Source organism: Ammospiza caudacuta, chromosome 4, assembly GCF_027887145.1.
Source record: "Ammospiza caudacuta isolate bAmmCau1 chromosome 4, bAmmCau1.pri, whole genome shotgun sequence".
Classification (NCBI taxonomy): domain Eukaryota; kingdom Metazoa; phylum Chordata; class Aves; order Passeriformes; family Passerellidae; genus Ammospiza; species Ammospiza caudacuta.
Genome location: NC_080596.1, coordinates 15,707,775 through 15,733,543, shown reverse-complemented (window position 1 = coordinate 15,733,543; position 25,769 = coordinate 15,707,775). Strand labels below are relative to the sequence as shown.

At 38.4% G+C, this 25,769-nt stretch overlaps 1 protein-coding gene across 1 annotated transcript in view; it reads left to right on the top strand.

Annotated features, from left to right (window-relative positions):
- Positions 1 to 25,769, top strand: part of BMPR1B (bone morphogenetic protein receptor type 1B) — a 179,822-nt gene that overhangs the window by 33,688 nt on the left and 120,365 nt on the right. The window contains exon 3 of the mRNA XM_058802918.1: positions 5,054 to 5,115. The gene's annotated coding sequence lies outside the window, so the exon portion shown is untranslated. The remainder of the gene's footprint in view (positions 1 to 5,053; positions 5,116 to 25,769) is intronic.

Genomic DNA, 25,769 nt, shown 5'->3' with positions numbered 1-25,769 from the left:
TGTTTCCCCTGGTTTCCCTATTGGGTTTGCTCCTCTGTGCAAGTTTAACTCAGGAAATACACATGGAACCAAGCCAGTTCTTTGTCACCTGGGGTCCATGGACACAGCCACAAGAGCCTGAAAGCCTCCTGTCCCTCCTAGGAAGCCTCACCATGGCTGTGCTCAGAGCAAGCAAAGTGACTTCCCAAATGAGGGAATTCTGGCTATGAGTTGGGGGCTATTGCATTTTTGTCCCCATGAGAGATTTGATCCAAAACCCTGATAGTTCCCATTATTAATGTAATCAGATGGCACCGAGGGGCACAAAACTGCAGAATTTTGCCGAACACATTTGTCAGAGACAGCAGAAGTGTAATTTAAGTTCATGCTGATCTTTGAGTGGTGGCATTCATTGTCTCAGCTGATGTTTGATAAAGACCATTCTAATAATTTTCCCTTCAATTTGGTGGCTATTAAACACATTAGCTTCATAAAAACAGTGTTTTCTTATAGCCACGTTTCTCTAAGATGCTGAAAAGTAAGGACACGCTGCTCATCCAACTGGTTGACTGTTGTCTAGTTAAGATCTACGCAGAGTAAATCTATGCTGTAGACCTGAGTCACTCAGTTATGTGTCATTTAAAACAGGGACCCACATGGGAGGTGTCTCTTGCTTCCACCAGCTCATCATTTGCTGGTTTTGCCACATTCTGTGCTCTAAATCTAACTTAAAAAAAGAGAGATGAGAGAGAATACTGATTCTGTAAATTGAACAGAAAGATTGGCTCCACATGCAATACTTTATTTCTTTTGTGTTTGTTGTGACTGAGAAAACAATGGCAGAGGACACAGGAAATGCACATGCAGTTGTGTACATGCAGATGAGCTGATGTTTGCAGTGACTTGGAGCTGTGAACATGAGATGGAATGTGCCATTCAAGCATTAGTCCATGTTCTGTCTTTTCTTCATGCTTTTTGTATTGCAACTATGCTTAGCATATAATGTTTTGGTTGAAGTGCAGCTTTGGAGTTCTGTAATGTGACTTGTTATGCATTCAGAACAACAAGGGTTGGGTTTTGAATTTTTATTTTATTTCAGACATAGAAAGGCATCTGCCAATTAGTCTGAAACTTTCAGGGATCCCCTGCTGTTATTTCTCGGCCATGAACACCTCATTAAAGTTTATTCAAAGTCAGCACTCCATGTTGAGTTGCTGGAACACTGAGTTGTTCTTTCCAGTGGGACTTGCTAGGTTTGAGTGAAGAGAGCACAGCTCCCTGCCGGTGTGCCCAGCATACCAGTGACTTGTGATTACAAGCAGGAGGGAGCAGTGCAGGGGCTACCAGCAGGCAGCAGCTTGGCACATCACACTCTTCATGCATTTTCTGGTGGCTGCTGTTTTAAATCTTTCTGTCATCCGGGAGGATGTGCACAGGCATTTCACAAATATTTCACATGTATGAACCCACCAAAGTGATTATTAGGCAGCGCACATTCATGTGACTGCTATAAAGCTTTCAATGCAGAGAGGTTGGACTAAATGACCTTTAAAAGGTGCCTTCTTACTCAAAATGTTTTGTGATTCTATAGTGTTAGGTGCACATATTTGTAAAATTTGAATAGCAGAAAATATATTCTCTGCATTTTAATATCTTATTAGCTATCAAAATTCTCTGGTATTTTATATTTTATATACTATGGATATATTTTTTCTATTTTCCATAGACATGTGGGTAAACATAGTGGAAAGAGCAAATCTAAAGAAATTCCTCTTTAATTATATAGATAAATCACTGTTTTCAAGCTAGTGGGTGGGAAATGTCTAAAAATATTTTCTGCCAGTAAATTATATTGCAGTTAGCACAACCACATTTGTATGTGATCCCTTAATTTATGTGCGTGGCAAACTCCAAGGTGAGATGACCCAGATCTGATGGCAGCCTTGTATCAGTGTAAAGCAGATGGGCAGCGGCAGCTCCCCAGGCAGCCACAGTGCTCTTGTCAGTGGAAGTCAGCCTGAGATCACAATCTGAAACATTTACATATTCTAGATAAGAAGGTGAAACTTAATATTTCGTGCTACTAGTTTTGAAGGAACTGTCTCAGCTGGCTTTCTGTTTGTTCTGTTTTTTTACTGTCTCTTTTTCTTGTGCTGTGAAGTACAAGGAAAAACTAAGCCAGGACATTATTGCACAATAAAAGACTATCTGGTACCTAAGAATGGGAAAGGAAACTTACTCTGCACGGTCCGTCTATTGCTAGTGAGACATACAGCTGGATCTCTGCAATAAATTACTGTAGGTTACCTCAGGTACTCTCTGAGCAAGAAAAATTTCTGAACTGAGCTTGCAAGAGTGGTTTTTATTGTGCAGAGTCCTCCTCTGTGTTTGAGATAGACAATAAGTAAAGTAATGTGATGAAATTTTGTCCTTTTTGGCCTTTTCAGGATCCTGGTTTATTGCAATGGAGCACTTGCATGAAGTTTTGCCACATAGGCATTTTTTTCAGGTGCTGCTGAATAAAATAGCTTCAAATTGCCAAGAAGTGGCTGCTGGGTTATGAGCATGAATTTCATAGTGTTTTATCTAAGTTAAAGCAAAATCAAGAGAAAAGCCAACAAGGTCTTTGTTAAAACAAGCAAAACCACACAAAAAAGTGTGTTAGGCTGTTTAAAAAAAAAGTCTTTGCTTGGCTCTGGTGGGTATCCTCAACCTGAAGTTCATAAGTACTAGATTTTCTTTCCAAACAGAAGGTGCCTTCTGAATGTGGTCAAGGCATCGGACAGATCAATTAGCCAGAATAAATAATAGTATGTTGCTTGGAGGCATAAGGCAAGGCTTCAGTCCAACAGTACTTTGAAGTTATGTAGACTTTAAAAGGAAGATAAGCGGATACAAAAGTTCTGCAGCAGATTGAGTTAGACACCAGATTACAATTCTTTTATGGTTGCAAGCAAATAACTGAAACTCTAGGCTTCTATTTGCCATACATGAGCACAATGAGATAGTGTTTCTTACTTTCAGGAGAGAAGTGAACATTGTTTCTTGAAAATGCCCTGTGTGGCATTTATTCCTATTGTATGGGGTTTTTTGGGTGGTGGGTGGGGGGTTAAGATAGGTCATTTAGAAACATCTTTTTGGAATTGTTGTCATGGCATGAAAGAAAGAAAGGAACAAAGGTCTTTGCTTGAGTCTCAAATTGGAATTCTTTCATTGCACATTTGAGCAACTTTAAACTGTCATTTAGTTTAATGGGAAGTTTGCATGGAAAGTTTTAGTTATTTTATAGAGAAACTGAAGATTTTTTTATATCATATGGGTTATTTCTACATTTAACTGCTGGCACTCCATTACTGTGGATATTATTAATGTCATGTTATGTGAATTTTTCAAATTTCCATAAGCTATATATTTTTTATTGCAAATGGTTAGGATTTGGTTTTGTATTGATGGACTGTATGAAATCTTCCAATCTGGGAATATATGTTTCTAAAATATTACTGAACAAACGATTGTAATCTCCCTGTCTTCTTTCTAAATATATCCTCCACTTTTAGCATAGGTAACAAAAACATTATGCTAAAAGAATTTGAGCTAGTTGAGACCGCCTCCCATTTCTAGGTTTGTGTTTATTTTGGTCATATTGAATTTGAAGCAGAGACTCTCTCAGGGAAGGAATGCAGTCCAAGAGCCTGGGTCCAGATGTTATGCTTTCCTTCCATTCCAACCTAGGCCTCTGAGGCAGAGATCCCCCTCTCTGAAAACAAGACTTGGACAAAGTGCAAACGCCTCATTTCCTGAAATCTCATTGTTTAGGCCAACAAACAGGCAGGTCAACATGCAGGTTGCAGAACTGAAACTGAACACCACCTCAGTTGCCCTGGATCAATGAAGTGTAATTTGAAGCTTGTGGTTGCCTGTCTAGCTTGGAGAACCAGCACAGAGAACAAAGGCTCAACACTGTGGCCTTCAGATATTTGAGGAGTGAAATAATGTTGCTGCTGTTCTCTTTTGCTGGCTTTTGGCTCAGGGCTGTGCTGTTTAGGTAGGCTAGGCATTAATTTTTTGTGATGGTTATGCCAGAAAGTTCTCCTAGAGCAGAGGCAACTTACACTGAACCTAGGTAGGTCAGTTGAAGAAGAAAAACAAAACGGCAACAAAACAAAACCCCAAACCAGGAAAGAAAAACTTATTTGGGTTCTGCAGATGTTCACATCGACTGTTTCTTATAACAAAACATCTTGGTTTGACTCTGTCAGTGTCTCTGTATAATCAAGTCAGCAAAGAGCCCTTCGTGAACAATAAATGAAAAACTTGGCACGAGTCTGGCACTAGATGCAGATTAAAGAACAGTAGATGTAACTGGCTGTGATGCCTGTGGCATTTTCAGCAACTTGTATGAAAGGTTAGAGTCCATAGCTTCTGCCCCTAGTGGGAAATGGCACACACAAAAGTGAGCTGTCTTGGCTGGAATGTTTTTGCACTGTGGCTGCTGCTTTTTGGACAGGGAGCCTTTTTTGGTCAATAGAAACTCAGGCCCACAGTATTTTGTTTAGCTGCAGTTCAGGGTGTTAATTTATAATTAGGCTTCACTGGGATGTAATCAGATCCATACTTGTAGGGAGTATGGGGGTTTTTTTGCATGTTTTTACTGAAGAGCTCATTAGAAGTTGATGGGAGTTGAGTGCATCTCAGCCCAGTCATGCACCTTTTCCTAAAGCACCTAATTCAATTGATTGGGGTGTTTAGTGACAAGAAATACTGTGTCAGCAGGACCTTAATTATTTAATCTATCTAACCACAGCATGAGTGTTATGAGTAGTGTGTGGAGGTAGATAAAACTCTTAGATCTTCATGTTTGAGCAGGAACACTGGGAAAGGAAAAAGGTAGTTTTTATTAGTAAGTATATGCAATATTGTACAATTGTTGCTTGATATTTGCCACATAAAATATATGCCATACCATGAAAATAAAAATTTATATGTCAGTTTGCTCAAGTGTGACTGAACTCTAATACTAATGTTAAGTGTACAATATCATACGTAATTGTTATATTTTTCTGCTCTGTTGTAGATTATATCATCTGACTTAAACTGTGAGACAAGACTACTTCTTGAAAATTAAGAGTTTGACAGGTAAGAACTGAGTTAACCAATTTTATAAAGACCATTGTTGTTAATAACCACCGTGATAAAGTAAACACAGAAGTGTTCACTCTTCATGAACTACACTTTGAAAAGCTGACAAAAAATCACTTGCGATGCTCACAGTGATACAAACAGGATATTTGAGAAAGACAGATGTCTGAAAGACAGATGTCAAGTGTGAATGATGTTAGTATTTTCAATGCTTAGTACCTAGGATGTCTGTCAGGAAGGGATTTGTAAAGAATTGTCTTCTGACAGAAAAATGGGAGCCGGTTGAGAAAGTGGCTGGAGGTAATGGGCACACAGACACCAGGTGCTGGCAGCACAGCTCTGGTGTGGGCTGCTTGTCATTGCCTATCTCGTATTTTCAGATACCCATTGGGAGACCTAAACTTCATGTGCAGGAAATGTCCCTAGTCCCCTTGGGGTTATTGCTAAATAATAGCATGCCTGGCGAGTTAAGTTGTCATTCTTTGACTGATGTCTCCCCTGGGGTAAACAAGAAGTAGATCTGCAGAGCAAAAAGTCATCAGCTCTTTGTTTAAACAATCTACTAAAACTCCTGCCTGGTGCTTAAGAAACAAGGATTTGAGTCTTTTCAGGAGGATTGTTGAAAGATTAAATAATTACTCAGCTCATAACAGGAAAACTCCCACTTTGCTGGAGATGGTGTTGTAAAGCCTTATAGTCAGAGCTGACATAAAAAGAAAAGGTGAGCAGTTTTACCTTATCACATAATGGGGGGAATTCTATGTTTTTTACTTCTAATCAGACTGAGACAATGCAGGTGAGCAATTCACTTGACCCCAAATGAAGGATGGAGAAACACAGAAATTTGTTAGATGCTTACAAAACCTATGATGTCCTTAAGTTATGAACTGTCAATCCACTTTTCCAGGCCGCTGAAAACGTTGTGAGCTACTTAATCTACAGAGCCCTTGCCATCCTTTCAGTTTCTTCCTTTTTGTATACATCTATTTCATCGTACAGCTTATAAACACAATACAGGAAGTTGCTGAAATTGGAGAATTAAACATTTTTCCATACACAGATAGCGCTTCCTGACTGCACCATATTCTGTTACCTTGCCTCAGTATTGTAAAGAGCCTGAAGTTGAGAAATTGTGTTGAAGTTCCTTTGGGTTTACATTCTTGGAACTTTGCCTAGAGCAATTTGACAACTTAATTTGCATTTGGTGTTAGAAAATTTATAAGACTCTGGTGCTTTGTTACTTATACCTAGATTTTGAAAGGAAAAAGAATGAATGCCTGTTAAGTTTAAAATAAAGTTGTAGCCTTTTCTTATAAAAATGGATGGGCTAACCTTGAAATGCCAGCAAGTTGCAAGGAGGTATAAAAAAAATAAAAAGCTATATATTCGAAACATATACTAAACAAATGAACTAAGTATAATCTTTTATCTGCTAATCTTTATATAGGAACGTGGTATATAGGGATTCTTAAGACTGTTAAAATGCTATTAATTTTCTGTGTTCTGTCCCAAATCTTTGCTCCCATTCTTGCAGAAAATGAATATTTTTATTATTAGCTGTTCAAGCATGTTTTAAGCTGAGTTTTGAAATATTTCCTTTAACAAAGAATTTTTTAAAAATACTGGTTTTTGAGACATTTTAAGGTTAGTAACCCATTTACCATATTTAACTACATGATGCTATTCCTGTTAGTTTATCAGCTTGAATCTGAAATGAGTACAAAGATAATAATAGAAACAATTTGATTGTGTGGATGTATACATGGCTTTTGGTTGTACATCTGCATAAATGAAAGTGGCTTTATTGCTTCACACTAAAGACCTTTTGAAGGGTTTTGATTACTCTGTGCTTAAAATGCCTCCCTGGAGAAGGCAATACCTTGGACAGATTATATGATGTTCCTGGTCCGTTCAATCATTTTTGGGGGAAAAAAAATTGCCTTAGTAAATTAAACACAGAAAACCACATGAGTAGGTCCATGCTTTCTCCATGTAGTTCCTGCACTAGTCCTTGCTTTTAGAATTATACTTGTGTAATACAAAACATTTGATCTGGCATATGCTGCGTTATAGGCATCTGGCTGTAAAATGCTACTGAAGATTGCCCACTCTTTTAGCTGTAATTTTTAAACACTTGACTGATTCAAAATGAACTTTGACATTTTAGTGACTATGTAGATTGTGAATATCCTTCTTTATGTCATGAATGAAGTAATTCCAGTGGGTTGTACTCGTTGTTTCTGCCACTGCTTTACCAATATAAGAAATTGTTGTAATTCAAAGGCTGTATAGAAATATTTAATTTGTATACCTCCACTACCATTTATTACTGGGGAAAAAATCAATAATAAATGATAGAAAAAAGCAATAATAATTCTGGTGCTTTTTTGACAAACCTGACAAACCCATTTGAGCTTGGTTTTACTTTGAGAAGGACTTTAACTTACTTACTGTTATTCCATGAATATTTCTTCCATGGAAAGAAGAAAAAAATAATAATAAGCTATAACATCAAAGCTAATAACTTAATCTGAAATAATTTTGTTAATGTTTTGCATGGAACCCAGTGCACATGAGAAAAGGGCATGGCAATATAGAGAAAATTCTTGCTCTATACCTTGGGTTTGAAACCAGTCGGATGATTGAGCTGGCTGTTACTTGGGCCCTTAGTGAGTTGTCTTAGGGAGCACAACCACCTGAGAACTATTTCTTTTGGAGAGCAGGATCGAGGGAGAAAGAAGACAGAGGTTGCTCTCAAGTGGTTTAGTTATGTAAGGTGGTGTCACAGATGGGGTCATGAAAAAAGCAGCGACAGTCCAGAGGAAATAGAAGGAGGGCAAGGGTGGGATGGACAGAGGAGAGAAGAGCAGTCCTTTCAATAGCCATCTACTCTCCTCTGATCTCAGCTGTCTCAGAAAACTTCTCTTTGCAATTTGGTGAGGAATTCTCCAGTCTGATGAGCATGGTGGAATAAAGGGATGAGTGTCTTACTAGTGAGTAAGAAGCATTTCCATCCCACTAGTTCCTAAGGAAAATATGCCCCAAGCCTTCCTCCAGCTCAGATACCTTTTAAGACTTCTGTTCTTCCTCCTTCTGAATCCTTTTGGCAGATTCAATTTACATCATGCTCTGGGGATTTGATTAATTTCCTGTCATTGGCTGTCTTGCAAACCCCTGCACCCAAGGTTGGCAGTTGTGCTGTTAAATCTTGGTATAAATGAGTTCTGCTCCTGCACATTCAACCTATGGCATCTTTGCTGTCTGGAACCATAACCCAAACTGTGTTTTTTTGATGAGTAAGTAGCACCATAATGTGAAATCTATCCTATTAGCAGAGTGAATAAATTTACTCAGTATGGAACTTTTAAGGGTCTGTTACCATATGCCTTAGGATCATAATTTAAATTAAATTTGCTTAAAATGGAAATCTAGATTCAAGCTGACATCATAACATATGACCTCCACTAGCAATGAAAATTGAAAACATGATACAAGGACATTAATCACTGAATAGTTTATAAGCTGCCCTGAATGTTCATCTGAAATGTTAACGCTATTTTATTATATGCAATAACAGCTTAAAGTGAAAATTTATGAACACTGTGAGGTGCCTAAGATAAGGCGTTCAGACTCATCTTATTGTGCCCTGGCTCAAATATTTTGAGTCTTTAGAGAAGTGCTCAGAGACACTTGTGTGCTTAACCTATTGCTTTTAGTGCAAGGATAACCTCTGCCTTTTAGTGGGACTGGAAATGTGAGCAGGATAGTGGGGATCAGGTTTGGCAGTCAGACTTGTGTGAACTCAAATTTGTTCGTACATACCCATGCGCAGGAGGAGGTGTTTAATGGCCTCAGTGTGGAAGTGTCTGTGAAGTTTGGGTCATTGTTTTTTGGGGTTTTAATTCTGCTTAGCAGTTTGAATTTTGGACTGGAGTCCTGATAGTAAGTTTTGATTTTTTTTTTTAATAGACAGCTGTAGTTGTAATGTTGAGTGTAGCTGAATATGGAGTATAGTGGGTGCAGTAGAGCTTATTTATGCAAAACTGATCAGGGCTGTCATCAAACAGATCTCTTCAGATGGCCTGATGGAATGATTTTGGGATTTTGTGTGTGGTATTTTTTAATTAACAAGTACAAAATCTATTTGATGGTTTGAAAAGGAAGAGATTTAAGAACGTCTTTTTAACTTGATCTCAGATTTATAATACTTCATCTGTAATATATGCCCTTTACTTGTGGACTCATCAGTGTAACTTAGAATCTTCAAAATTTGATGTCATACATAGTTGACTTGGTGGAGTCTGGAAAAACACAAGCTAAGTTGGATTATTAGTTTCCAAACTATTCACTGCTGGTTTTTTGCTGGGAGAGCTTCTTTGTTCCTATGTAACTTGAGCCACTGATTTAAAAATAGATTTAAATGCTTTTATAGGTGAAAGTGAGCTTAATTGACAGTGAGCTGGTTGTAGCTTTTGTATTTTGCTTTACTGGGTAGTTCTAGTAGTAAACTGAATTTATTGAAGTAAATCTATGAAATTACCTTAATTGCCTGATCTCAATAATATTTTTAAGGAACTCCCCTATTTGTGTGTTTTTATTTTAAGGTAAGGTACATAGTGCAGCTTGTGTATGCATATTGCTTGGACGCTTTGAATGGCTTGCCTGTCTGATCCATTTTAATAGATTCCAGCCTTTTTCCATGACATCATTATTATAACAGACTTCCTAGAAAATATGAACAGCTGCTGTGTATTTTTTTCCTGTGTTTGGTATTAAAACTGTAGCAGCTATTCTGTTTTTTACAAATGACAGCAATAGGCTTGTCTGATGTAAAACAAAATGAAAAAAAGTCCAAGTAAGGAGCTGTGATACTCTTAACAGGCCAGTAATGTAACAGGTCTCCTTGTATGAATCATTTCATAATGCAATAAGGGATTACTTATGCTGCTGTCATACTGGTCAAAGGTTGGTCCCATTTCCTTCCCCCCTCCTCCAGAACTAAACTGTGCATCATTAAAGATGATGAAAACAGTATTGTGCTCAGCTTCCTGGCCCAGATGGCAATTTGCATGAAGAATTTTACTGTATTTTTTTCCCCTAATATTCTTATGCACACTGTGCATAGAGGTTTTCTTTCCAGTTCAGGTCAAGCAGACTTCTTTCTTGTTTCTCTGCACATCTTGGCATTTAGGGATGGCTTAGAGGCCACTTAACATGGAGTCTGGAGTATTACGTGGAACTAGGAGTTCATCAATCTCATTGTTATGTGTAATTTTCTATCTAGCTCCATCTGTAAATACTGTAAACAGATGAAAGGTGTCAAAGAGGGATGTGGACCTTTTGATCATTGCATTTTATGCTGTCTGAAATACCTTGCTTGGGGTTTTAGTTTCTTTTAGACAACTTGTGCAAACCAGCCATGGCATCTGGTGTGTTTCATGCCTCAATATCTGCATTTGACACAACAAAAGCAACAGGTATAAAGAAAACCTAACCTTTCCATGGCTCTGAATAGAAACACACGACACTGTGGCTGACTTAGAGATCAGACAAGTCTCAGGGTGTAATATGGCCATGAGACAACTCATCATCCATTAATGCTGTTATCTCAGACCTGTGTCTTTTGGAGTGCCTTCTTCCTCCATTTTCAAATAATTCACCTGTGTGTTTTCTGCTGTGTGTGGGAGGAAAAAAAGCAGCAGCTAAGTACTGTTCTTCTTCATGAAGCAGGGGGATGGTCTCTGCACCAGGTGAGTGGCTGTGAGCTGATTGAAAAGTGCTCCAAGAAAATCAATACTAACCTTGCAATGAGAAGTCAGATGAGGAATGGCTGCATTGCTCCTGTCTGTGGTGTTCATCAAATGGTGCCTGTTCTGCAGAGCATGTAGAGAAACATTTTCATGAACAGAATAACTGATACCTTTGGCAATTATCAGTTACAAGCCCTTCTTCATCTTTTAAGGACTCCAAGAGAGACTGCTTGACCTGTTCTCCATTAATGTCCTAAAGCAGCCTTGAAAAGCACATGATACATAAATAATATTAATGCAAATTATTATTAGCCCAGATGTGAGAGCACATGAAAATTATCTTCTGTTTCATAACCACAGAAAGTTTAAACCAGCACTGACTATATATAATGTGTGATGCCTACAGAAGGTCATTCCTTCAAATATTTGATGCAACATGGTACTGAGCAGCTAATGGTTGATATCTGTGGCTTCTGGGCTGTACCACAGCCTGGATGGGAAGACAGCTTCAAACCACACGAGCCCTTTTGAAGGTCAGCTCACACCAGGGTGGCATGGTTAATGAAAATGCAGTTTTATTCTAATGTTAGCCAATTTCTGAAGCTTTTCTTTTTTTTTGTCTTCTCCTTTTTGTTTACATTGAAATGAGTGTAAAAGTCTGATTTTCAGTGGAACAAAATTTGTGTCTCGCTTTCACGTAGTTTTTGCAGGCAGTTATAAAGCAAAGTGAAGAAACAGCATGTTATGTATAAAATATTTTGAGACTGTAGTTCTTATCATACCACTTCTGCTTTGAGGAAAAAGTGTTACTCATAACTCTAAAATTCCCCAGTGTGGGGAAAGCTGTAGGGACTGAGTGTACAGATTTTAGCTTACTGGTTTTTTTCTTTTTTGAAGCATGCAGAAATTCATTTCTTCCTCCCCCTTCTCTCAACCCCCATATTGTTTTCAAAATTATAGTTCTGTGCTATTGCATTTCTGGCCAGTCTAGCCTATTTTGGGCGTGTAATCAGGCTGTGGATTGTTTTGATAGTCCATTTCTGTAAATAAACTTCTTAAAAAATCGTTTTTCCACTTCCTACCCCTAAAAGAAGGTTTGAGAAAGTAACTGATATTTGCATAAATATGTATTAAGAGGTTTTAAATATATGTTAGAGATAAATATTTGCCAGATCAGCTTATAAAAATTCTGCTTACAAAATAAATTTATTTTTAGCTGTTATTTTTATTTTAAAAATGCAAAACATCAACCATCCTGTAGACATGAAACACTTTGTGGTGAAAAACAATTTTGCAGTCATTGATACATATAAATTACGATATATAAGATGTCAAGTAATTTTATAATAATTACCACATCCATTCAAACTTGTGTGGCAAGGCAAAACTGTAGAGAAATTCCACTGAAATTAATGTGGCTGATCTATAATTACACCACTGAGTCAAACAGTAATATGGATCATTCATTTGTAATTTGAATGCAAACAAATCTGTAATAAAAATTTCTACCATTCTTCAGACAAGTCATGGAAAAAGTTTTGCATTTTGCTTCATAGGTGTTTGAAATAAAACTCAGAATATGTCTTGGTAATAGCATATGTCCACAAAATGTAATTCACTGAAAAATTATTTAACTGTGGCTTTCTTATTGACACCCTGTTTACAGTGAATCTGCTCACCTGAGAAAGCAGTGAAGAGTAGCTAAACATGGCCCTTTTTATAATAAATACCAGTGTATTTTAAATTGAGGGTAAGAACTGATTTTTCTCATTTGCAGTACAAATGCTTTTCAATTAGATTTGTGCTAAACTCAGTGGCAGACTATGGAACAAAAAGTATGTCTCAGTAAGCTGAACATGATCTTTCAGGTGTCTGTGCATCTCCTAGCAGCAGTGCCTGCCCATGCAGCGGGTCAGACAGCTGCTTCATCCCTTCCGCCAGGACTCAGAACATCAAAGGATGTAAGGCTCAAAGACCTATCTTGAGGCCCACAGTGCTTGAAAGGCTTTACTGGTTTCTGTGTTTTTCTGTCTGCTTTTTAAATGTGCATCCTCATGACAAACTCTGTAGGGTGTAGTTCACACGTGAAAGTGTCACTTCCCGAAATGATTGGTAATAACAGGACCTGGAATGGTTTTGGGTGTGGGGATATTTTTTGCCTTTATCACCATCAGCTTTACACTGGCCCATGTTGGCAGCGAATATAATCTATAATAAGCTATTGCCTTTAAAAATGGTAGCCTTTTCTCTGTGAAATGAGTAGATGCCTGTTAGACCAAATGCAGAAGTCTGTACTGCAAACCATCAGTACTAAAGTAATTGTAATAGTATTGCTGCCACAGCCACAATATTCAAAGACTGGTGAGGGGGGCAGGGTTTGCACAGAGAGGTAATATCTTTTATTAGATGAACCAATATAGTTGGAAAAAACAGATGCTTCAGACAGACAAATCTTCCTTCAGGAAAGGCTATCTACGCCCAGAAGCTTGTCTGTTTTTTCCAACTGTATCAGTTGGTCTAATAAAAGATATTGCCTCTCCCTGTAAACTTTGCCTGTATGAAACATGGGAATCCCTCTCAGCCCTTCAACAGACAAGCCTGCAGCAGCATGGGCATGGTGCTTTGCTGGATTTCATATGTCATATTTCTACTCCTGCTTTACCTGCCCTGCACTTTTTAACCATGGGGCAGAAAGGGAGAATATGTTCAATTAATAAGATTAATAGACACTGACTGACAAAGCTTATCAGGGTAGTTGCTTTATTCCTTTCCTTAGCTTTAGCTTAAATGTTTGATGGAAAGGAAATTTTGCTCTCTGTGGAGTCTGTTTCTTTCTCCCCACTTGAGAGATGTGGGTCTTGTAGCTCCTGTTAATGCTGATCTTCCCGGTGTGATCTGCCCATGTATTGGAACAGTTACAGAAGGGAAAATTGTTCCCTGGCCATTGCTCTGCTTTTCTGATGAGTCTGATTTTGTAATGTTCTTAGATCTGTAGTGATAATAGTCACCCAATAGCTGGTCATAAGTCTCTTGCTTAAATTTTGAAAGGGCTCTAGGGCTCTCCTTGCAGAAAATAAAAGACAAAAGTATTCAGTGGCTTGATGGGAAGTGTGTCTAAAAGGATCTGCTGTAATGTAAAAACAAAAGAAGCAGTGTTTCCAGCTAGAGCACCAAACATCTTGGAGTCCACTGTGGAAAATGTTTATAGTGTTGTATAGTTTTATTAGCACAGATTGAAGAAAAACAGCTTATTGAATGATTTTGGGGATTAGATTCAGTACCTGTGGACTATCGAATAGTGGTCAAAGAAAACCCCTCTGTGCTGTGGGGTTGAGAGCGGGGGATCTGTAAGGAGTACTCAGCTTTCTTGTACAATAAATAAGGACAAATATTGCTTTCAGACTCACTGAGGGTCCTATATGTGCTGAGGGGAATTGGGTTACAATGCCAGGAGGCTGTGTGGGTGCCCTTGGGCATGGAGATTATCAGGCTCAAGGTACTCCCAAGTCCTTCCACAGGGACACTGTGAAAACAGTGGAGCTGTTGCCTTTCCACTCCTCCACTCACAAGATGCCTCATATAAAACCTGTTTACTTGGGCAGGATTTTAGCTGACATTCTCTTAGTTGTGTTTTGCTCAGGTGTGGTGGGCAGTAACATGCAGAGCGGTCTCTTTTCTCTGCACCGAACCCTGCGTGATAACTTAGTAGTGCCTTTACCCATCTTGGAAAGATTTACTTCCTCTCAAGCAATAAATATTATTAAAGCACCAAAGTTCAGTAGCAAGATCATCAATTTGTTTAATTGTCTTAGGCCTCTTTTCTGTTTTTATTGAGCTGTGCCAATGCCAGCTGTTGCTGGAGGCTGTAGGTGCAGGGTGAGCCTTGGGCTGCCCTGGAGTCCCAAGACAGTTTGGCTTTTACGCCCCTGCAGCAAGAGAACAAATAGTTCTCTCTGCACATTGCAGAATGAGGTGTGAGTGAGCTGTCGTGTCGTCTCAAAGAACTGGACCGGAGAGTGAGGCTGAAGCTAGGGCTTGAAAAATGTAGCCTGTGCCTAAGCGCTAGTGTGAAAAATAGTTGGGCTGGTGTCCTTCCTGTTGTGTTCAGAGGCAGTGACTGATGAGGGCTTGGATTTGGACATGAAAAAAAGACATGCTTCTGTGTTAAATCTACACATGGACCAAAAATGAGAGAGGAAAGAAAGGTGTGAGGGAGAAGTGTGTTTTGTCAGATGCTGCTTTTGTGCCATGTGTTGTGTCCCTTACTCTTCTGCCTCCATAGGAAGGGCATGTGCCTTGTTTGGTCTCCGTTGGTGTGAGCTGCTCCACTTCCTCTTGCACACCACTTAGTAACTTCAAATCCTTTAGCCTCAACACATATCACATGTGTCCCTCCAGCAGACTGATTTTTCTGAGTCCTTCCCAAGTGTTGTGTGCTGAATTTTTCTCTTCCCACCAGCAAATACTAGGATTTTTCTGGCTGTGCTGCTACAGGACTGCAATGAGTGCCAGGGTGGGAATATCCTTGATATCAGCATTCTGATAGGATGTGACAAATTGGCCTGAAAAGAACCTAAACCCTAGTGTTCTGTAGCAAGAGAAGGAAGACATCCTTCTGCTTTGAATTCAGCGATGTTTTCATTTCTGCTTCATCCTTGCAGGCAGCTGCTTCTTGATGCTCGGTGCATCTTGCGTGGTTCTTACGAGCAGCCGTGAGCTGCTGCAGCTTGGCACACATCTATGCAGCTGAAGAGGTATCCAAAGAATTGTTTACTTGCTTGCAAACATGAGAAGCCAGCTATGATGCTTACTGCCCGTTCGTGTTTGGAAGATCATTTTGCAGCCAAAAGAAAGCTAAGAAATCTGGAGACACTTTGGCATTTGGCTAGCTGAGTGGGTGGAGAGGTTGTTTTCAATCCTTGATTAAAGCACAATGTGTTGGTGCATAAGGATGGAGAAGCAAACCAATGTAATTAGAGTATGAAGTATTGCTTAGGAGCTGAAATGCTGATATATATGGTGACATGCCAAAGTATAAGGTGAAGGTCTGATATAGGCAAATGAATGCACCCTTGGCCAAGAAAAGTCAAGGAGAAAAGCAGAAAACGTGACCTGAATCAGCAGAGAGACACTGACACAGGCAGTTATGTGTAAGGTCTGTGTATGTGGGACAAATCAGTGTCATCCAAATCTCTCTTTAAAAAGTAATGAAACACTGAGCTACCACCATAAAAGCTTAATGTGCAAGGTCCGCTGTAAATTACACTGCAGTGTATCATGTACAGGGATTCTGAACGTTGGAACTGGTGCCTCCCTGACATAATTTTAGGCATGTGTGGTAGAAATTCAAAAATATAAATTCTGATATATGTAGCTTGTAGTGTAGTCTTGTTGACTTTTTCCAAATCTAGGCTAATAATAATAAACAATATTCAATATTTTTGGTGATTTAACTAGCTTGAAAGCCAATCTGTTGAATCTGAATAGCTTTGTGATGATAAAATAGCAGCATCAAAATTTAAGGGACCAGTAAGATTGACATGGAATCTGCTTGGTCTGTAAGTACACATGAGTTTTCATGGAACTACTTTGAAGGTTGTGAAGATTGAAATAAAATCCACTGGATTTGTTCTCTTTGATAAATGAAAGGTAAATATAGTTTATATTATTTTAACTTTTCCCAAGAAGAGTCTTGCAACATTTATTTCTTGCCCTTGTCTGTATCCTCTTGACAAATGTTTCATTTCTGGGTTTTAGCAGCTATCTTCATTTCTCTCCTTCAGCAGAATTCCTTTCTTTTTTCTTCTCCATGTAAGTTAGTAGATACTTCTAGTTGCTGTAAAATGGGAATTCTGGCACATATATGATAATCCATTTTTTTTAATGTTTGCCTTTTGCAAACTCTTCAGTGATTTTTTTTTTCTCCAGAAAACTTAAAACAATTTTCCTTCTTCTTGAATATTCTTCATCATGTATCCTTGCTCAGTACTACTGGAGCCTCACTCTTTCCCACAGCCATGCACACCTTGTGGTTTGAAAAACTGACCCATTCTTTATGCATGCTTCTCTTTCTTGGATGGGAATTAAATGCTTTAAATCGCTCTTCTCCCATGTTAATTGTGGCTAAGTTGATTGGTGTTATTATTTTTCTCTTAGTAAATTCATTCATTCCAAATTCTTCAGCTGCCTCTGAAGAATCTTTGGGCCTCTTCTTCTGGGAAGTTTGCTTCTCTTCCATCAGGGTGACTAAATCTTTCTCTTCTTTTTCTAGTGTTAATCCTCTCTGTTCTTCTCTTGTCTCCGTTTTTATTTTAGAGGAGATAGAAGTGCTTTTGTCCAGTTAGGCATACGTTATCTAATCAGTGACATTTTGTAGAGATTTGAAACCTTCTGGCTCCAGTTGCGTTAAGTACCTGACATTTTTCCTTTGGGCTCCATATCTTTGCTTCGTTGGAAGGGAGCATGATAATCCCAAACACCTTTCTATCACAAGATATTATGACTAAAGTTATTTTCCTCTGTCTCAACTTCTGGTTGCAGAAAACTCTAAGTTTAAGATATGCTATCTTATTTTAAAAACACATGACTCCTTGCATACTTGCATACTTATTCCTTAGGAAAAATAAAAACATAACATTTCCAGACAAAATAGTTAACCTATCAATTGTTACCAGTATGTTTTCATTCAGAATTTTGCTTATTTGTAGCTAATCTTTGAGCTGCTTTATTTTTAGTTTAATGATGAAAGTTTACAGTCAGAAAATAAAGTAGCAATTTGTCATGGTCAACCAGAAGTTCAAAAGCCAGCCAGATGCTGGCTTTTACATTTTCTGTTCTTGTGTTTTGCAGTAGGTAAAATACCAGCTGAGTGTCAGGCTTGGCTAACTGTCTTAATGCTTTTAAAACCCTCATGACTGGTAAGCAAAGTGTTCTTAGAATAAAGAGTAAAAGGGAAAATATTTCCTAGTCTTGAAAGATTTTTATTATTATATTATTTTTATTCCTCCAATGTTTTTCTGTTGAAAAATGCCATCTCTCTTCCTCCCAGCTCAATGTTTTTGTGCTGACACCGTCTTGTCCACTTGGACCAAAGCTGAAAACTGCACATCTGGCTGAGCCATGTGTGTTTGCTGCAGGACAGATGAGACACCCAGGTTTTTGACAGAGGTTCTGTGGAGCTGATATATGGCACAACAGATGATGCCATGAATTGTTTTTACGGGCCCTCACTTTTGAGTGCCCAATTTCTTCTGACTCCTACAGCTTGAGCATTTCTTAAATGCTGTGTGAGAGATTAATACAATATTCCCCGGAGACTGCTTTCGCACCAGGATTTTGTGACCACAATGAACATCTGTAAGTCCATCCATTTGTAATGTTCAATTGCCATTGACCAATTCCAGCCTAACTCCTGTGCTGCTTGGAAGTACAAAGATGCTATGTTTCTGCAATACAGCTAGAAATTGTCTGAAAAATATACAGAGGGTCAAAATATTGAGTTCTCTTTACATTTACTAGTTGTGGCTTTTTGAGCTGCAGGAAGACTGCACACACATACTTTCCTATGCTGCTAGCTTCCCAGATAGCTGGACAAAATTTGCTTGCTTGTGTTAATCAGCTTTTAATCAGGTACATAACTACAGGGAGAGATGTGTGATGGCTTCATTTCTTAACCCCATGGGCCATAACTGGCTTTCTTGCCACATGGTCACCCTTGCCATGAAATCAGTTTGCAGCTATGTGAAATGGGACTCAGAATAGCTTTTCCTCTTTTTTTGGCACTCTTTTCAGTTAGTAACCAGTCACTAAAGGTTTGGGAGTGATATAGGTATAATGCAGGGAAATTGTAAAGAAATATTTGTATTTTAAAGGAAATAGGCAATGACTTCTAAAACTTTGAAGTCTCATTTTTAATAATTTAACAGAACACATGGATTTGTCTTCATTTCATTTTATCCTTTTGCAAAAAGCATGTTGGGAAGAGCGATGGAGAATGAGCCAAGACTGTGAATAATTCTGGAAATATCCATACCTGACTGAATAAATTATGATTTGTGGTCAACCAAAAAATTGTGCTACACAGTGAAAATTTTTCCATTCATTTCCTAAGATGTTTCTTCTTTCTGCCTGATTTTCAAATCCATAATTTAGATCAGATGCATTTTTGATGTCTCTCGCATATTTAGGATGATTATTTTTTTGTCAGTCCACCTGCTCTTTTCCATAGCTTTTTGCTTTTTTAGAAGAAAACCCACCAAGATTAAGATTAAAAGATTCCAGCCCTGCAGGATGGCTGCATTAAATTCTCTCCAAGGTGCCTTAAAACCTCAACTGTTGTGTGGTTATATGAAATAATAACTAAATGATTCTGTTTGACTAATGAGAGGAATTTTCACTGGTATGAGGTAACTCACAAACCAGTAAAACTCATATAATCAGCACTGAAGAATAAGCAAAATTGACAGAACAGTAACTCAGAGAATAGAAAAGGTTGAGGCAGCAACATAAACGTGAGCTATCAATGAGCCCTGGTGGCCAGGAGAGCCAAGAGCTGCACTGGGCACTGCTGCCAGCGGGTTCAGGGGGGGATCCTGCACTTTGGTTCAGCACTGCTGAGCCAAGCCACATCTGGGGCTCTTGGGCCACTGCTGGGTTCTCTCACACAAGAAGCATGTGGACATAGTGGAACCAGTCCAGATAAGGCACCATGAAGATGTTTAGGGGACCAGAGCATCTGTCCTATGGGAAGGATTGAGAGCTGGGAATGTTCAGTTTGGAGAAGAGGAGGCTCAGAAGGAGGCTCACTGATGTGTAGAATATCTGAAAGGAGGGTGCCAGCAGGATGTAGTCAGGCTCTTTTCAGTGGTGTGCCGTGATGGAGGAGAGCCAATGGGCTCAAGCTGAAATACAGGAAATTCTGTTTAAACGTAAGGGAGAAGGGGAACTTTTTATTGTGAGGGTGTTAACTCTGGCAAAAGTTGCCTAGAGAGGGTGTGGAGTCTCCATCCCTGTAAATGCTCAATATCCAACCAAAGCCCTCAGAAACCTGATCCAGGTGGCCCTGCAGGATGGCTTCTTAAATTCTCTCCAAGGTGCCTTAAAACGTCAACTGTTGTGTGGTTATTTGAAATAGTAAATACAATTTGGTCTTGTCTTAAAAATTGCTATCTTATTTCTTATCAGAAGTGACCAAACAATTTATTGGGCTGATCTGAAAATATTATAAGAAATTATCCTTTCCATGATAAAGAAATGTATTACCGTTTTCAGACTTGAACCACGATGATGACAGAGTGGAAAACTTAGTTTAAAAAAAGTAAGAGCAGCCTTTCATTAATTAACACATTGTGCATTCCTAGATAATGTGAATACTTAAGAGTAATTGAGATAGCATTAAAATTGTTTTTTCTGTTGCCAGTGTAGCTTTTGGAATGTTTCATCAGTTGCTTTCTCATGTTGTGTAGGACTTTGAATTACTTTGTGTTCATATAAATGAGTCATTTTCTCGTTAGAACTCTTTCTTCTCATGGGTCTGAGAATGTAAAATGAAGAGCTAAAGCTGATTTGAAACCTATTTCAAAATGGTGGTGGTACTTAATCTCCAATTTTCATGTGATCTCTTTAAGTGGATCAGTGACTAACTGTAGAATGGGTCGAACAGTCTCGGGTGAGACGGCACATCTCAGAGCTCGTTCAGATTTCCTGTCAGGGATGATCCCAGTGTGCTCCCTGTCCCTCCTGCATTTGGAATCTTGGTTCTTCAGAAGAAGGAAGCTTGACACCGTAGAAGGATCAAAACTTGCCATGAAGTCTTGGTGCTGTTGACATGATTTATGATAAGGTTATAGAAAAAGTTGCTGTTAGATTAGTGTAAACTCTGTGTGGTTCTATAGCTGGCATCAACAGCAGAGTAAGTGTGAGATTTTTTTCTGGAAAACATAACCAAGGATAACATCTGTCACAGTAGCACTAAATCTTAAATCAGGGGACTCTGACACATTAGAATATATTGCAATGATGTTTACATTACTACATTCATTGTGTGAAGAAAAGGAAAGTGTGTGGACAAAGTGTAGCTGGGGAAATGAGGACATAAGTCACAGTGATCAAATCAAAGCTTCCACAATACTTGAGGCATGCCAGACTGCAGTTACCAGCTCTACTAGAAAATTAATTCTATTAGGACTGCAAGAAAGGAATCAATTGCATTAGTCTGAGAAACAGGTAGTTAGTTTGCCTTTCCCATGCGTTTGGAGTAATTCTTATTCTTTTATGTTATATTTCTCCTCCTGTCACACATATGTCTACAATATATATTATAAAAAATTGGACTCTAATCCAAATATTTAGTCTGATTCAAACAAGCCAAATTCACTGCATATCATTACCTCTGTTTTCCTTCTGCTATGAGTAGTGTAGCTGTCCAGCAGCTTGCATACAGCTGTGAGAGCAGGCATGCAGCTGTTCAGCAAAGTCCAACATCAGAAATAAAATAAGGCACCTATGAGAGATGCATTTCTAGATATGTGGCATAATTTACTCTCACAGTCAATGAAAACAAACCATCAGCACCTTTGAGTCAGTGAGCTGTCCAATGGAGAAGTTCAAAAATAGCTGCACACATTAAGTAACACAAGGTGAAATGGATGTGGCTTGTTTGCTTTTTGTTGTAGTTGTTTTTTTAGCCAAAGTGATAAAGTGAAGTCATGATGGACTGCAGAGCCTAAGTAAACTCACTGTTGTTAATGTTCAGCTCATTTGTGCTCACCTGTGCTCCAGTGACACTGCCACACAATGCCATAAAGAAACAGGCACTATTAGAGATGTTTTCTCTTTGTTATTCATATAGGTATTGTTTTACTGTGCTTGAGTACAAGCTCTGCACATGATTTTTTCAGAAGTGCTTTGGAAACATTTGGATATCCTATTGTTTCAGGACTTTTTAATAGTGAAATAGAAGATTACATATTTGTGATATAGTTGCTTTTATTACAGGTATGGATCACTTAAGTATTAGCTTTTATATATGTCAGGCTTGCAAATTAACTATAATTAACTGCTGAGCATAGTTGGTGCTTTTTTAAAATTTAACTCGTCAGTCATATGTTTTGAATATTTCTGTCTCTTCCTTCCCAGTTAATCTCTTCCTCCTGTACAATATATTTCTAATCCACTTCTTAATTGTGTGGAATCCTTTTAAGCAATTTAAATTGTGATTGTTTTCCCTTCTTGTAGCCATTAAGAGACAGTTAACTTGCGCATAGTTTATTAAGTGTGGTCTTAAAAGCAGTGATTAATTAACAATGATTGAGGGCATAGCTGAAAATATTTATACAGACTGACTTAAGACAAAAGAACTTTCAGTGTGAATATTTTCCTGTTCTAAATGAGATTAGGCTCGTTATAAGAACAAAAAGGGGAGAAGGTAGAATGCTCAGTTGTATGCCTTTTGTGCTGACAACTTGCTGGAGCTTTGCAGCAAAGTGGAGTCTTCACCTTGTTTGTTGTCTTGAGCTTCAGGGCAACATCTATTATTATTGGCTAGGGAGAGCCAAGGCTGCTGTTTTTGCCCAAAGAAGACAGGAATTTTTTTAGGCTCCTTTGTTACAAAGCTACACAAGTGCAGTTATAGTTCACCTCAATGCCTTGTTTCTTGAAAACTTCATTTTAAGGGGTATGTGTACCTGGCTCTACACAAAAATTTTATGGAAGCAGCAGAAATTTTGATGCAGCATTTGTTGATTGTGTTGCAATGAGTAGAAAGCTGAAACCACATTCTGCAAATTGCCTGCTGTGTGATGTCTTTATGATTTTAATGGTCTTCTCTTCAAAAGTCCTCTTACAGTATTGCTTCAGTTGGAAAGAACAAATAGGCTACTTATTAAGTGTGCAATCAGCATTTCAGCTAATAATGAATAAGTGCTTACAATAATCTATCAACAGTGAAGGAGTTTTTGGAGTCATGTATGATCTTCCTGTCTGCTCCCTGGAGTCCAAAATATTTATTGCTTGGAAACAAAGACCCTTAAGAGTCAAAGGTAAGCAATGGCATGCTGAAAGAGCAAGAGTATGCCTGTAAACAGGAATATGGTGGAGAGTTAATAATACACCTCCAGAAGGGCCCACTGTGCATTCAGTCTTCTTTTCCCACCCCATCCCTTCTTCTAAGCTAGGAGGCAGTTCCCTGTGGCCACATTCATAAATAGTGAGTTCATGCATAATCAAATATTTCACATGCATTCATTAATGCACAAAGAGTGCAATGCTCTTACATATTTGTTTCCACCAAACAAATAGCATTTGGTTCTGCAGTTCAAGTGTATTGTTAATTACTGTGGGTTGATTCAGCATTCAGTGAGGTTGGACCCTTAAATGGTGCTTGGGTGTGAAAACGGTTCTTAAGCACATAAAGCCCTTATGCCAGCATGGCCCATCCGTGTAGCAGAGCAGTGGTCATTGAGACAGTGGCCTCTTTCATGTTGTAATTCTTCAGGTGTGAGAGACATCGTGGATGGAAGTATCTAAGAAAATAACAGAAATGAAAAATTAAATTGGTCTGTTTTCCATCAACTTCATGAGCATGTCATGGTTTAGGAGTAGTGTTCTCCAATTTAGTAGTCCTGCTGAAATGGTCCTGTTGCTCCCTGAGCCTCCCCCTCCCACTGAAAGCGCAGAAGGCAAAGATCATGGGTCGAGGTAAGAACAATTTACTGGAAACAGCAATGAGATATGAAAACAAACAGTAACAATATTAATAACAAAGATCTGATACAAGGAAATTATTTACACATAAAATGAAAAAAAATGGACCATTTTCCCCATCACGGTTTTTCCTCATGGAGGGAACACCCTTCTCCCTGGGAGTGAGAGTCCCTTACTCCTGACCATGACCATGACTGTGAGGTAGTATCAAATAATATCCCAGCCTTAGACATGCTCCCCTCCTGGGCACTGTAAAAATTAACCCTGTCCTGGCCAAAACTAGGGCAGAGCAAGAGCTAGCAATTGTTACAGTGCAGTGAAACTGCAACCAACTTGAAAAATCCAAATTTGGTTTTACTTTGAGTTGCCTACAGATAAATTCTTTAAAGCTGAAAAGAATTCACCTTGATGAGTGAAGAGTATTAGAATGGGTCATAATGCAAAGATGAATGAAATATGATACAATTTCATTGTGATTTTTGGCACTTGTGGAGAGTTTCAAATAGGCATTGTGAAGGAGGAGAAAGAAAATTGGTTGTTTTGTGGCTTTTTATAATGTATTCCTTCTGGCATTTGAAATATTAATTTTTTTCAGGTATGTTTGATTAAAACAATTTTACAGTCACCACTGACAACACTGTGAGATTATCTGCCTTGCAAACCTAAATAAAAGTGAAATCAGTGCTGCTGTTGAAAATGTGCTTGTCAAACCTGACAAGGAGGAGATGTCATGTTAGCTGAAGAGATCAGAGTGTATAATCAAGAGCAATCTAATCACTTAGCTTATGGGGGAGAAGAAACTAAAAACCCAGAACCACATCTGAAGTTCAGATTCCACAAAACTTGACTTAGCTTTTCATTTTCCAGAAACAGAACAATGTGTGCAGCTGTGTGTGATTTACTGTCTGTAGTCTATTTCCCCCAAATTATTTTGCTATTATTATTATAAAAATTTTTCATTATCATAAAACTTTATTACTTGAAGGAGAATTCTGTGGTCTTTATAAATGAATTGACCTTTTGTGGTTTTAGTATTTCCTCTTTACTTTTGCAAGCCAGTTTTTTTCAGTGACAGTAATTCTGTTCATTCTGTGTTTAATCAGTATCTGAGGTACTTGTTAAGGATGGTTTAAACTTTGAAAATAACTGGTGATGTTTTAGCTATAACTAAACTCATATTTTTGAGCTTGGGAGGAAATTTAAAGAAACATTTTTTTAAGGAAGATCACACTTTCATTACAGCTTATAATACAGGTGGAATTAAAACTTTTGAACACATGCTGCATCGAATTTCTAGAAAGAAGTTCGCCTTTATGGACTTCTATCTGTATTCTAACCAAATTTCTTACATGGATTTGTATTGGGTACATGGATGATTCCACATGTGTGTATGTGTGTATCTAAACACTTAAAAGGCAACTGCCTGCTTTCTTTTGCTGGTTTAGACGAAGATGTGCAAAAAAACAAAGGATGTGCTCCAGAGTGCCCTTCCATGACAGCAACTCCTTTTCTTATGTTAGCATACATTCTTACAGGAATTCATACAAAGAAATACATGTATTCCTAGAGGAATACATGGAGGAATGTGTCATCTAAATTTAGAGTGTTGAAAATTATCTCTGCTAATTAATGACTTCACACATTTGTTCTCCCACAACTCATTCTGCCCTTCTGCCTTTTCTCCCCCACCTTCAGCATTTTTCCAGATGTTTGTTCATGTGGACAGCTTTTAAACCTGCATGAAACATTAGGAAACAATGACATCTATGAAAAATAAAACTGAAATCATTAACAGGAGCAGTTTGCCTTCGCTGCTCAGTCATTTAATCCCATAAATACTGGCATTATGGACTAGATTAGCTAAGTGAAAAAGAAATGCCACTAAGTTTATTTTCAGTGTAAGAACTCACCATCCTCTGCATTATTGAGAAATTAGCCCTCTGTGGTAACAGATATCCTCATTTTACCAGGCAGTCAAAGATGATGTGATGCAGAGAAGTATCAAAGGGGCACGGCACCAGTAACAGTTTTTTTGACTTCACAATAAATGTGACACTGATGCTTAGACTATGTGGTTCAAGTTGTTTACTGACCTTTTATATGAAATAATTCAACAAGAAGGCATTCTGAACAAGTCATCTATAGGTGTGTCTCCTTTGTGTTAGCTGCCTTGTGCTATAGCTGTGCCTTCTGTTGCTT